The sequence below is a fragment of the Trematomus bernacchii genome, unplaced genomic scaffold (assembly GCF_902827165.1).
Source record: "Trematomus bernacchii unplaced genomic scaffold, fTreBer1.1, whole genome shotgun sequence".
NCBI lineage: Eukaryota > Metazoa > Chordata > Actinopteri > Perciformes > Nototheniidae > Trematomus > Trematomus bernacchii.
Window position 1 is genome coordinate 503,882 of NW_022987609.1, and position 15,343 is coordinate 519,224.

At 40.7% G+C, this 15,343-nt stretch overlaps 1 protein-coding gene across 2 annotated transcripts in view; it reads left to right on the forward strand.

Annotated features, from left to right (window-relative positions):
• LOC117483512 (arf-GAP with coiled-coil, ANK repeat and PH domain-containing protein 3-like) overlaps positions 1-15,343 on the forward strand; it is a 90,482-nt gene that overhangs the window by 21,097 nt on the left and 54,042 nt on the right. The gene's annotated exons all lie outside the window — the stretch shown is intronic.

Genomic DNA, 15,343 nt, shown 5'->3' on the forward strand with positions numbered 1-15,343 from the left:
TGCAAACTATTAAATAACTGAAAGGAAATGCTGCAAATGTTTACATTGGAGTAGCTGGAAACATGAATTGTATAGCATTATATTTATCAAAATATCACAAAAATAATCAACAAATCGTTTTTGTTTTACTTGTATAAGTAAAAAGTGTTAGGGTAGTTTTAATTTGTATACCTGTACATCATATTTTATAACTTCTAAGTTTGTTTTGTGTACTCTCCCTGAGCAGTAGTGGAGTAGAAGTAGAAAGTGCCATATAATATATGTATGGTGTTTTAGCAGATCTGTTGGCACTAACTGATTCAAATTTGAATGTCAACTGACAATATTTGAAAAAGAGCGGGAAAAGCGTATTCAGCTGTTGCAGTTGGTCAGCAGCAGCCTGTCTCTCTGAAGGGAACCGGATGAGACATGCTGAGTGTGTTTTTCTTTTGGCACGCTAACCCACTTCTGAGCTGCTGAGCCTGTAGTGTGATGAGGGGGAGTTTAGGGGGAGATGAGGGGAGTGGAGGGCAGCTGCTCCTCCCTGCAGGGTCAGGTCGCTCACAGTGTCTCTGAGGGGTCAGGAGTCAGGATCTACTGTATGTGTGCACGAGGTGTGAAAGCGCTGCTAGTGCATTCACTTTTCCAGAGGATTAAAGTGCTGAAAAATATGATTTGTCAATATCTCAGACCAATAGAGTGGTGCAGGAACGAGTCCTGAAACCTGGAAGTGAGTTAGCATTTTACCACTTCCGGTTCCCTCGTCTCAGAGTCAACGTTTTTTTTGGACAGGTTTTTTTGAAAATAGCTCGAAATAAAGTCTGTGGTTGACACAAATTTAAGAGACGGATCACGTTTTGTTCTACGACATTAAATACGTCGTATGTCATTACGCCGAACACGTAAACACTCCCGCTAAGTTTGTTTGCCCCTGTTCTGCTTGAAAGCAAGTACCTGCGCTCTTGCAAGCTGTTAAAACAAACGCTTCAACTTGTACAATTTTCAATCTGTATTTTTGAATCGTGCGACTCTGCTGTACTCGGCTGTAGTTCATTTATAGCATAACGTTAGCATTTAGCTTCTGGCGATTAGATTTATGATTCGAAAATCCGGCTGAACAAAACGTGCATTTATCAAACAGGTTCGTTTTCCACAGATCTTATTTTTTACAATATTCCAAAATCCTATGGAGAAATCCCATTGCTTTTTTGTCGAGGGAACCCATGCGCAGCTTACTTCTGGGTCGGCCTCCAAAAATACATCATCACTGCACCACTCTATTGTGGCCCTGTTATTATATATCATATGTTTTTTTTCAAGTCATATGGTCCTCCTATGATATGATTTAGGCCTTCTCTGACCACAGCTACATAACACCAATCAGGAAAACCAGCACTAAATTGTATTTTTGATTTCTGTGTTGACGTTTTAATTCATATTGGTTCTTTAGGCGGTTAAAGTGTCTAGAATCTAAGTATTATGAGTTATATTTCAAATTAGAAAATGATGGGGGGATTTGTAATTTCTGGCATAGGACTGGTCACATACACAGTATACAAATATACTCAACACTGGTATTAATCAATAAGTCATGTTGGTATAAGCTTTGGTCTTTAAAAACTCATTAGTTAAGCCTTTACTTTAAACATTTGAATTATGTTTGTGGCTTTGTTGGATTACGCCAACACCAAAGGTTGTTTTTAGAGTTTTGGTGTTTGCTTTCTGAGAGGACGGGCTGCTGCTTTTTCTGTCAGGATTTATGTGCTGTGGTTTTCATCGTGCAAAGAAGCAAAACACAGCCAACCAGAGTAGGAAAGGGAGGGATGGAGGAAGAGGATGATGAAGGGGAAGGATCAGACAGGCAAAAGTTCACCCACAGACGGCAGACTGGTCATATGCAGCTCAACCTGCCGCCAGACCAGATAGCTCCTTCAGTTAGAGAAACATCAGGAGTGTTGATTTTGGGAGACGTCGTGCAGTCTGGAGAGGAATATGTATCGTCAGCCAAGTTCCCCTTTTCCTCTTCTGTCAATCTCTGGCTATGTTTTCCCTTTCGTTCTTTCCAGTCCAGACATCTCTATGTTCTGAGGTTGCAGTCGTGCCGATTCTGTACGTTTCATCATCCGATCCCACTTAAAGCTCTGGAAAATTCCTTACAGAGAAAACATGGCAGCCTGATGTTTTCACAATTGCATAGTAATCCGAAATCCTTTATTCGTCCCTCAACAGGGAAGTTTACATTGTTACAGTAAAGGGTATAGTACAGATGAAGACAAAATAAAAGAGTAGACTAACATATTAAATAAAGAGGCAAGCACATAATAAAGAAATACATATAAAATCAGTCCACAGATAGAAAAATAAGTAGCAGCATTATAAAAGTAAGTACACTTTTAAAAGTAATGAAGTAGTAAAATAGTCAAAATGATGTATTGCACACTATTACTTATGCACAGGGTTTTACAGTATTAAGTAATGCATAAAAAAGTAGCAGCCAGTAATAGCAATAGTAAAATATTGCACATAAGAAGTGTTATGGCAAAACAGTGGTCCATAGTCCATATTGATCTGTTGGTGGTCTAGAAACACAATGCTTTCATGTTTGATGGACTGACACTTTGTTGTGGCTATCTTTGTGAAGAATGTCTGTGGTCCCATTACTGGAGAGACTTGGCTGCCCTAAGGGTAAACGTGGCTGACCAGGAATAACAGCAGCAGTTTGACACTTGCCTTCACACTCTGAGAATAGGAGGAAAAACAATATATGACCATCCATTTTACTCAAACTGAGTGATGATGGTGGCTGTTCTCAAAAACACATTTCATTCTTGCTCTAGTAAAGTTATCTATGGCTAAATCTGTGTTTTCCTATCTAGCTCTGGGCACATTTATTACCTTACTATGAAAACATGAACTCTGATGTGCAGCTTCAATTTCCAATTTCCAAAATCACCTTATGATACAGTGAACGTCTGCTGCTCTAACCTGAATTTACTCCAGAGGAGACGCTGAACAAGTCAAAAACACAAGTGCCTAAGAAAATTGCTGCTGAAAATATTAAGCATGCACATGTATCTATTTTGAGACACCGCCTCTAATCTAATTTGCATTTCAGAGGCTTCTCGTCGCATCCAAAAACAAAACTGCAGAATTTGTTTAATGGAGTTAATTTTAACACCCCTGCATTATTCTATTTGAATGCCTTTGTGGTTATTCAGTATGTCTGAGTCTCGTATAATTGGAGTGCTGTTGGGTAACTTTTCCTGCAGATAGACATAGATGTCCATGAGTTTGTGTCCTTGTCAGTGATTTATGAGGGTTTTCATTGTCGTGAGAGGGAGTTCATGTGCTCTCCTGCTAAAATAGACTGAGTTTTTTTGGGCTCTTTCACGTGGACGAGCTGGCAGTTGTGCGAGTCACTGTTGATGTAGTTGCTGCTTCACGGAGGGCGGTGAGGGGTTGGCTTTCATCCTGGCAGATTTAGATGGCACGCTGTAGTATTCAAAGCAGTGATGTAAAGCAGATTTTATTTTGGTCGGATTCAAATGGACGGTGAAATAATTATGTTTTTTTTGTACTCCTACAAATCTGATTTGTCGCTACTGTTTAGAAAATCTTCTCAATCATGATATATTACTGTTTTTTGTAGACGTTTGTGATGGTCAATGTTTTATAGACCAAAGCATTGATCCATGAGGTAATTGCATACTTAAAAACTTCTATTTGCTTGTAAAATAAGGCTGCAATTATATATTGGATTAATCAATTTATTATTTAAGAGGTCTTAAATGCTCATTTTCAGGTTTCATATTTGTATTTTGACATGTCTCCATGCTTTAATGTTCAAAAAGCTCTTTATTTTTTATCATACTGCCTGTGCTGCAGCACCTCTTTTCACCCTCTGTCTGAAACCAGAGCCCAGTCTGCTCTGATTGGTTAGCTGGTCGGCAAAAGTTCCAACAGCCAATATTCACATCTTCAAAATCCTTTTTTCTGTAAAAAAATAAATCACAATTAAGCAGCCGAAACCAATGAATGGTTGGCATTTATTCCTGATATAATGACCACTCATCAACTTTTCAATCAATGGATTTTCTGAAGACTGATTTATTTCAGCACTAACATGTGAAACTATGTGACCTCAGAAGGTTCACATCCTCCCCTGAACTCAACACCAGACGGTGCGTTCACAGACCTGGCAGAGATCAGACACACGAGGCCTCTGGGTGGAAACAGTTTATTGGGGAGTGTTGGTGGTCTCTGTTTTGAGTCCACTGGGAGAATGGGTGGGTGGGCCGGGAGGGTCCGCCTGTCTGTGAGGGCAGATGAATGTTGCCGTAGAAACGTGTCCTGGTGAATGGCTGCCTCTTGGCACAGTAGGAAAGAGGGGAGGGGGGGTGGTGAGTACTAAACCACTAAACTACAACCAATAGACTGGTGTAGGAATGAGTCCTACAATCTGGAAATGAGTTATCATTTCCGGTTACTTTGTCTTGCTCGTAATATCAACTGGTTTTTGAACATGGTTTTGGTCAGATGCCTGAAATTGTTAACACAAGCAGAAGAGATTTTCTTCTGCAACAGAAAACACGTCAGTAAATACCGGACCCACTAAACGCCTTCACGCTTAATATAGGCCGCCCTTAGCTTAGCAGTAGTAATGTGAATTCATGGGACCGTGATGTACTTCCTGTATAGCCTAATGTTAGCTTTTTACTTCTGGCGGTTGAATTTACGCTTCAAAAATAATAAAGTGGGGTTCATATGTGGAGGTTATCCTGCTGAACAAAACCTGTATATCACAAACGTGTGTTGGACACAAAGCTTATCTTCTGCAAAATTCCAAAAGCCAATGAAAAAATCTCATTGCTTTTAGTCCAGGGACCTTTTGCTGGAATTGCCCATTACTCCTTTTGGCAGAAACAGGAACTATCCTAGCTATTCGTAACCAAGGTTTTGAGTCGGTCGCTCAAAACACAAACATCTGGTTACTCAAAACCGAGGCAGATTTAGTGTTAAGAGGGTTTAAAAGGTATTCTGAATAACTCATTGTGTTGGATGGCTGAATAACCCACTCCTACAAGATGGTTCGGAAACGGCACTTAATGTGGATGCTGATGATGTAGAAATGGGTAGGGGGAGGTTGTTGGGGCTTCTTGTAGAAGAGCGACCAGGCTTTAATATACATACTGACAGCACCTGTCCAGAGACATAAAAGTTAACCTTGTGATGGATACCACCCATCCAGTACATGCAGCTGAATCTATATGACTTCATGCTCCGACCTTCATGTTGTCATCGAAGCATAAATGAATAATTATTGCAGCAGCAGACATGTCACTTCTGTGAAGCCATTAGTTTAGATGTACGTTGTTGAAGATGGTTGGTGGTTAGTGCAGAGACAGCAGCACACTCTCTACAGTCTGCTGCAGAAATGTGAGCGGTGTTTATAGACCAAGCTCTCTCCTCTTTTAGAACAGACCCGTTTAAGAATGAGGAACACACCTAAGCTCTCAAGTGGAAATACAATCCTGGGCTTATGAAACAATAGTCAGGGATTTGAGCACATGCAGGGGAGGGTATTACTGGAGACATTTGAACTCCCTCTGCACCTTAAATGCATTAGGATTGAGTTACAAGAGATTATTGGGCGGGGCTTTTCTGAAATTATTAGGACGACAATGTTCAGAATTTCTTCTGGGGTCATAAGGTTGGTATGCAGTTTACAATGATAGACGAGGCAAGAGTACTTTCAATTCTTAGTAGAGATGTCCCGATCCGATCACGTGATCGGGGATCGGAGCCGATCACGTGATTTTCAAAAGATCGGAATCGGGAGAAAAAATCGGGATTTTTTTTAAATTTTTTTAAAAAAAAATTTATAAAATATTTTTATTTTATTTAATGTTACAAAACAAAAATGACCATGTTCACGTCTTAAAGTCATCCTGAGGCCTTAGTTTTGGTTTAAAATTACACAACATCATGTATGTGTTGCTTCTTTTGGGCTTGTTTTCATAGACCTGGTTGCTTATTTCTCTCAAATCTGGCAACAGAGTGGGCAGGGCGCAGTGTCTAATAGTAGCAGTAAGCTAACGAGAGGCTACGTTCAGCTGGTGACTCGGGAGTCGGGACAGAGAAAATGTCAGGAGTTTGGAAGTATTATAAAATTGAAAGCGAAGGCAGTGTAACAGCCAGATGCAATGTTTGCAAGGCGGAGGTTCTGCGTGGTGGAAAGAACAGAGCTACGTTCAACACGACCAATCTAATACGCCACCTGAGAAACAAACACCAACAACAACACGACGAGTACACAGCGGCCACTCAGGTAACGGTACTGAAACAACCGACACTTTCAGAGACTTTTAAAAGGAAAGAGAAACTGCCCCAGAACAGTGAAAAGGCCAAAAACATAACAGCCAAGATAGCTGAATTCATCGCGTTGGATGACCAGCCGTTATCTGTGGTGGAGAACGTGAGGTTTAAGGGACAACTTGAATGCTTTTCTCCTTTTTTTTCTCTTAATGCATTGCATAAAGATCGGATCGGGAAAAATCGGTATCGGCAGATTGTCAAAATCAAATGATCGGAATCGGATCGGGAGCAAAAAAAGGTGATCGGGACATCCCTAATTCTTAGTAGGTTTTTTTTTATATTTGGTCCTTGATTTCATATCGTAACCAAAAGCAGACTTCTAATGTCTTCTAATGGCTGAAATAACTGCCACTTAGCTTCATGAGTAAGTGAAAATGTCTGACTTATATGGTATAATAAGGGGTATATTCTGACCTCTTCACCAGCCACTGATCATGTAGAAGACATGGAAACATATATTGGGTTACATTAGCAGCGGTTTCTAGAGTATACATTACTCTAAGTCCAATAAAGCAAAAGACACAACCACTAACGTTAGCTTAAACTCTGATAGAGCATTCAAGGTTGGCATCCACAATGGAAATAGTTAAAGAGTGTGCTAGTTTTTTAATTAACATGCAGTAACACAAACTAGTACTTATGTGCATCTTGTCCTTGGAAATAATGTTACTCCTGGAGGTAAGCTACTGTAGTTAGAAGGACATGCAGATAAACACAAATATTTCATAATCCTTACAGTTTTGTTCTTGTGTATATGGTTAAATTATATTTAGGAAATGAAACACCGCCACCCAGACTCTTTCGATGCCAAGTATTGCTCCAAATATTACTACATTTAAGGCTTGATTGGCCTGTAGAGCCTGGTTACGGTTGTTCATCTGTTATTGGGACAGTTGCTGTACCGCGGGCGAGTTTAAATGACCGTAACGTTTTGTGGAAGATATTTACAGTGTCTGAAAATGCTCTGGCTTGTATTTGTGTAAGTGCGTGGCATTGCATAGCCAGCGATGTCTCCTCGAGCCTGCATTAGTTTATGTAGTAGTATAATTAAGTAAGTAAGTATATATTGGGAAAAAAACACCACCATACAAATGCTTTTAATGTTAAGTATCGCTCCAAATATTAAACAATTCAAGGCCTGACCGACCTGAAGTGCCTGGTTACGGTCGTTCATCTGTTATTAGGACAGTCGTTGTACTGGACCTTTTTAAGTGACTCTGAAAATACACTTGGTAGTATTTGTGTAAGGGCTTGGCATTGCATAGCCAGCGGTGTCTCCTGTATCCTGCATTAGTTCACGTCTGGAAGAGGAGGGCAGGGAGCTAAGAATAACCCGAGCTTCTGTTGCTGAAGGGAAAACACTCCTGATCCCCCCCCCCCCCCTCCAGTCAGCCATTCAGCCCTGCACTACAGCCTCAATTAGGACACTAAAGCAATCAATAATAGGACAAAAATGCTGCCATTTCTCCAGACAGGAAGTGGCTTCTTCACAATGGGGCCCTCAGACAGACGAGGCCGCCCCCCCTCTCCAGACCCTTTGGTTCCCCCTCCTCCACACTCCCTAATACTCCATCCTGATCCATCAGAAACAGGTTTATTGCCAAGTTTGGTTTACACATGTGAGGAATTGGCCTTGGTGTATATGTTGTAGGGCTGTGCAATTAATCGTATTTTAATCTCGATTACGATTTTGGCTTGCAACGATTACGAAAACAATGTAATCGAAATAAAACGATTATTATTTTTATTAAAAAAAAAAAAAAAATTTAATTTTAAAATTTTTTTTATTGGTTTTTCAGTTGAATTATACTTAAAGTTCAGGGTAATCAACTGTTAAAAACATACTGTTCAAATTTTTTTTTCAATATATGGATGTTTTCAAAGTAAATGGATAATCGTTTTTAATAATCGTGATATCAATTATTGACCAAAATAATCGTGATTATGATTTTTGCCATAATCGCACAGCCCTAATATGTTGCATACATAAACACATTCAAAGAAGATACATTGTGAGAAAATTACAAAAAAATAAAACAATTATAAAAAGCTAACATGTATTTATTTTGTATTTCTATTTTATTCAAATTTTGTAATTGAATGATCTATTTTAAATCATGTAATACTTGTTTATTCAGTCCTGTGTTTATTGACTTCTGTTTGAGTTATCTTAAGTTATGTGTTGCTTAGTATTTATCGCTTGGGAAGGGTGTCGTTTTATTTGTATTTTTGGTTTGTGTTACCTTTTGTGAAAGAAAAGGGCTATATAAATGAAGTTTGATTGATACCAACAACTGAACAATGTTCAGTGTCATATGACAAAATACTCATAAAATAAAGTAGAATAAAGATTAAATATGTGCTGTATTGTTTGGAAAGCTGTGCAGATATTAAAAGAGGTAGCTCTGTGGCAGTGTGTGAATGAAAGATGCTGCAGACTGACATCAGACTGAGGATCACTTGCAGTCTGCGCTACAGCTGTTCTCATTTGTATTCTGGCAGAGAGACATCACTCAGTGTGTGCTTCACTCTCCCAGAGGGACGACTGCAGTAGGTTTTAGTCTCTGTGCCCCAGCTGGAGGCTTGCTTTTTTGGGATGGGGTACACGGCTGTATTTTAGGGGTCACTACCTGGACCAAGTGCTGGCTCTCTCCTCAGCGCCCCACCTGCTCGCTCTCCATCCAGACCACCAGGATGATTCACCCTCCAAAACACACAACCCTCTGGGGCGTCTGAGCCCAGCTGCATCCTCTCAAACAGCAGCCAGGCCACAAGAGCGATACTCGGGTACAGATTTGAGATTCTTATAATCTGCACCCTTAATCTAAATTGTATTAAAATCGCAATATTGAAGTGCAATATTCAAATGGCAGGAACACAACAATTTCTACTACAGTATGTATTTAATAGCTTAAAACAGATTTAACATGCAACATTTATGAAGAGTTTAGAAACTAAGATGCATTTTTACAAACCACTAAACAGTCTATTTAATAATCAAAAGTACTTCAGTATGAAAACTACAACCTGACCATTGTTTGGTATTACTAGTACTTTTTTACTTTAAAGCTGGGGTATGTAAGTTTGAGAAACCGTCTCGAGATCGCTAGAATTTGAAAATACACAACCGGAGAAAATCTGCCACTTCCTTACAGAGCCCCTCCTCCAACACACACGAACGCGCACATGACCAATGAGGGCACGAGATAAGTTTGTGCACAGATGGAAGGCTGACAGGCAGGTAGGCCATCCAGTTATTTTAGCCGGGCCGGCTCAAATGATTGGTCGTGCTTTTTACAGCGCCACGGCTTCCACAGATGACAGTTTTTTATGGATTTTTTTTATGGAAGATATTCATTGCTATCGGGATGTTAAGAGCATTCCATGGAATATAACAAAAAGTGTATCTCGAGCCGGTTTCTCAAACTTACCTACCCCACCTTTAAAGCTTATTTTGCTTATAATATTTTCGCAGCTAACAAGATAAACACTTTTCTCCCATAAATTATTTCTGGAATAATGTAAACATGATGATGCTTGCAAAAGCTCTAAAAGTTTGCACACGAAAAAAGAAAGCCAGCTTGGAAAACATTTAGTTGCTGTTTATACTGCATCATGGGATTAAGAAGCGCGGTTGTTCATAAATTAAACAAAAGTCGAGGTGTTCTGCTGCTGTGCACCAGTAAAAGTACCTCAGACGTTCCTCTGAACGCTCCGTCAGCATGTAGAAACCACAAGAGCTATACCGCTCGCTCAGCACAATCCCACTGTTAATTGTTTTTTTTTTTACACTGAGGCTTAAATCCTGCACACAAACAGGGGCACTTAACCTCAATCTGCACTGACAGGTAATAAAGGCACTGTTGCTTTAGTGCAGTTTAAGGGTCTCCTGATGAGCTGTTAATGGTGTGAGGATGGTCATCTCCTGTCATGAAGTCGTGTTATTGTCTACTTAGCTTCTGCGTTCCCCATGGTGTGAATAAGGGTCGATCCACAAGCCCATCGGGGACCTCTCCGGCCCACTTAGGAGACGGTTGCTGTGGCTACGGGACCCGGGGGGAACCGTGTGCATCCATTATGAGAGGCATGTGCAGTGAGGGGGGGTTTCAGCCTGGAGGGGGGGCTCAGCTGGTCCACACATCTGGATCAGGGAGCTGAGATGTCGCTGTGTTGAGTTCAGTTTCATTCAGACACGACCGCTGTGTTCATCTGCCTGTATTGTTTTGTGTTCATTTGTTGTAACTTTGTTCATGCTGCCCTCTTGGCCAGGTCGCTCTTGAAAAAGAGGTTTTAATCGCAATGAGACTTTTACCTGGTTAAATAAGGAGATATAGAGCAGCCCTGTGTGGAGAGGGGCTTTGAAATATACCCTAGTAAATGTAATATAGAATCAGAGTTCCTTTATTAGTCCTTTTATTTATTTACCGTGTCACAGCAAAAAGTGGCGTTCAAAAATACTGTGTGTGTGTGTGTGTGTGTGTGTGTGTGTGTGTGTGTGTGTGTGTGTGTGTGTGTGTGTGTGTGTGTGTGTGTGGTGTGTGGTGTGTGTGTGTGTGTGTGTGTGTGTGGTGTGTGTGTGTGTGTGTGTGTGTGTGTGTGTGTGTGTGTGGTGTGTGTGTGTGTGTGTGGTGTGTGTGTGTGTGTGTGTGTGTGTGTGTGTGTGTGTGTGTGTGTGTGTGTGTGTGTGGTGTGTGTGTGTGTGTGTGTGTGTGTGTGTGTGTGTGTGTGTGTGTGTGTGTGTGTGTGTGTGTGTGTGTGTGTGTGTGTGTGTGTGTGTGTGTGTGTGTGTGTGTGTGTGTGATCGGTTGCTTTGTAGTATGTGGAGTCCAAAACAAATGTCCTTCACGTCATAGTAAAGTTCACCGTATCGTATTCAGTGATTGTCCCACATCTCTGTATTTGGCGTGATTCAATGCTGTTGGAACTAAATTTACACAATTATGTTTTTGACTTCACCCACATATAAGGCTCTCTTTCGGGGGTTTGAATCTGGGTTTTTAAATCTCCAAGACACTGCTTACAAAACTGTGAGAAATGTATTGAAAGAGTCGTTTCCTCGTCAGAAGTCTGTAGGGGTTCACTTTCTATCCTTGACCTTTTCTGAACCCATTGAACTCTGATACAGTCCCTTAGAAGAAGAGTTTGAATTTGAATCCCCATTTTAATCATGTCTCCGCTCATTGATATTTATACCACAGTGAAGTTAATTAAAAGCAGGGAGAACGGATCAAATGCTGATGATATGCTTTGAAAAATGTGCTGGCAATAAGGCCGCATACTGTATTTGATTAAGGGGCTAAAACATCCAAAGCCACCAGTGTGGTCTATTAATAAAGTTGTTATTGCTAAATGTGAGACCCTATTCTGCTCATTTCCAGGTTCATATCAGTATGTAGTGTCTCTACTTTAAAGAGTCCTCTCCTGCTGATGTTCAGGTGTATATCAGTATGTAGTGTCTCTACTTTAAAGAGTCCTCTCCTGCTGATGTTCAGGTGTATATCAGTATGTAGTGTCTCTACTTTAAAGAGTCCTCTCCTGCTGATGTTCAGGTGTATATCAGTATGTAGTGTCTCTACTTTAAAGAGTCCTCTCCTGCTGATGTTCAGGTGTATATCAGTATGTAGTGTCTCTACTTTAAAGAGTCCTCTCCTGCTGATGTTCAGGTGTATATCAGTATGTAGTGTCTCTACTTTAAAGAGTCCTCTCCTGCTGATGTTCAGGTGTATATCAGTATGTAGTGTCTCTACTTTAAAGAGTCCTCTCCTGCTGATGTTCAGGTGTATATCAGTATGTAGTGTCTCTACTTTAAAGAGTCCTCTCCTGCTGATGTTCAGGTGTATATCAGTATGTAGTGTCTCTACTTTAAAGAGTCCTCTCCTGCTGATGTTCAGGTGTATATCAGTATGTAGTGTCTCTACTTTAAAGAGTCCTCTCCTGCTGATGTTCAGGTGTATATCAGTATGTAGTGTCTCTACTTTAAAGAGTCCTCTCCTGCTGATGTTCAGGTGTATATCAGTATGTAGTGTCTCTACTTTAAAGAGTCCTCTCCTGTTGATGTTCAGGTGTATATCAGTATTTAGTGTCTCTACTTTAAAGAGTCCTCTCCTGCTGATGTTCAGGTGTATATCAGTATGTAGTGTCTCTACTTTAAAGAGTCCTCTCCTGCTGATGTTCAGGTGTATATCAGTATGTAGTGTCTCTACTGTGACATGTCTCCATGCTTTAATGTTCAAAAAGCTCTTTATTTTTCTCATACTGCCTGTACTGCAGCACCTCTTTTCACCCTCTGTCTGAAACCAGAGCCCAGTCTGCTCTGATTGGTTAGCTGGCCGGCTCTGATGTGATTCGTCAACCGCTTAGAGATGTCCCAGCCCTTAGCCTATCACGTACAATGTGTTGGAGCACTAGCCAATAGAAGTGTGAGTGTAACATAGTGATTTCACTTTGTTCCGGAAGTAGGGAACACAGGGATTTTAGCCTTTGCAGACCATTTACATGCACTAAAACCTATATAACACACTACAGAAAACCCCAAGCCTATTTCACAAAATATGTATCCATCTGCTCTAGCCTAATTTAAATAGGTCATTCATGTTGGGAATCTGCAGTCGTTTCCAGATCAGAGTTGCTGCTGGGAGGCGTGAGGGGGTCGAGCGTCCTGAAAAGCTTAAGCTCTGCATTATCACAGTAAAAAGGGAAGTTTCAAAAAATGACATCAGCAATGAAAACAGCTTTGCTCACAGCAACATAATCCCGGGGTGTGGTGAGCTGAAGGAGATCATCCGAGGTTACAATAACACACGTCCACATGTGGAATAATATGCCATTGATTATTTTAGTAATGTATGTTTCCATTTTGCACGAGTCGAAGCTTTTGACAGATATTTCCTCTCTGGAGTATTTCTCTCCCCCCCCCTCTTTACTTCCTCAGATCTTTTATAAAAGGAGATGGTGAGAGGGAAAAGCTGTGGGGGTGGAGGGGAGTGTAAGAGCCATCCTCCCCTGAGCAGGCTAATCCACCCAAGGCCAAAGAGACAGAGATACAAGTTTTATATCCTGCCAGCCGTGGCCGATTTCTGCCACAGATACTCTCATCACAAAGCAGTGTGTGTGTGTGTGATTCGTTTCTTCCTCATATTGAATGGAGAAGCTGCCTGCCAGTATGATTCTTCCAAAGTGCTTGTCAAATGTTGTTTTTTTCCGCCGAAAACGATGACGAAAATCATTCTGATGACCTATTTTTCAAGAGGAAAGCAAGAGTTCAACAAGATTAAAAACTAGCAATTGAAAATCAGAGCAGTCACACCATTTTTTACATTTTTGTCTATGGATAAAAATGTGGAAACATTCACTATTTAAGGCAATATCTTGTTCAACCACCTGCATGTTTCTGCAGCATTAGACAAAGTAGCCTATAGCTCCTTGAAGTGTAAGAAAGTAACACATAACTATACAAGAAAGTAGTCCCAAAATACTTAGATGACATAACGTTTAACAATGCATGACAAAAACAAGAATTTAATTGAAAAGAAAAGTGTTCATACATGTGTGTTCATTATAAACTCACTCCTTATTGAGCGGTGCAGAAATGAGACCTAAAACCTGGATATAAGTTGGCATTTTACAACTTCTGGTTCAATCGTCTCTAAGTCAGTATTAGTAAATACCCCACCAGTGAAAGTGTTTAGCTTCTGTGTGTCGGCGGTTGCTAACGAGTGACTGAATAAGACTACTAAATCTCTTCCCGCCAAAGATGTGCCACCTTTAGCTTAGCGGTTGTGACGTGCAGCAATGGTACCGTGATGTAGATCATTACTGTAGCTTTATACTTCTTGCAATTGCACTTACGCTTTAAAAAAGGTGGAGTTAAAATGTGGAGTTTACCCTGCTGAAGAGTAACATCATTTAGTTTTTGCCACTTATCTTGTCTCCTGCAATAATCCCAAATGTTATGTAAAGAAAACGTCATCACTGCACTACTCTATATCAGTATGTTAAAGGTCACCTATTATGCAAAATCCACTTCTTCATGTCTTTTCTACATCAACATGTGTCCCCTCTTCTTCATGTCTCTTCTACATCAACATGTGTCCCCTCTTCTTCATGTCTCTTCTACATCAACATGTGTCCCCTCTTCTTCATGTCTCTTCTACATCAACATGTGTCCCCTCTTCTTCATGTCTCTTCTACATCAACATGTGTCCCCTCTTCTTCATGTCTCTTCTACATCAACATGTGTCCCCTCTTCTTCATGTCTCTTCTACATCAACATGTGTCCCCTCTTCTTCATGTCTCTTCTACATCAACATGTGTCCCCTCTGGGTAAAGAGAGTCTGAAAGTTTCAGGAAAAAAGATTCTCTCACTTTTTGTCCTGATCCATTTATATAAAAACCTGTCTGAAAATGAGCTGATCAGATTTTGGCCACTTTATGATGTCATAACGATGTTTTGGCTTGTGTAACCATTAGCCAATCACCAACCAAGGTAACCCCCCCCCACCTTATCACCTGAATCTCCTCCTAGAGCACCACTGTGTTCTTTTTAACCAATTCTCTCTCAGAGGGGCGTGGGGAGGGGCTCTTTATTTTCATCTAAAGTAACAGACAGAGAATCAGCACTTTGGAAACAGGGCTGAAACAGAGGGGATTATGGGATGCTGCAATGATCTGTTTGGTGTTTGGAGCCAAACACTTCAGAGACATGTTTTGTATATATCTGAGACCTATAATATATTGATGAAAAACAGTATAATAGGGGACCTTTAAGAAGTGGGAAAGCAGTGGATTTAGGGTCTCCACCATGCAGCTGTGAGCCTCTGGTTGTAAATCACACCTCTCAGTGGTGCGGTTGGGGGTGGTAATAGTGGTGGTTGTGCTGACAGTGAAAATGAGTGGGTGGGGGTCCAAAACAGCCATGTTTTCCCTCACTGTGTCGAGACCCCGTCTGTCACTTTGTTTTGACAGAGCTGAACCGCTCCCAAGACGCCTT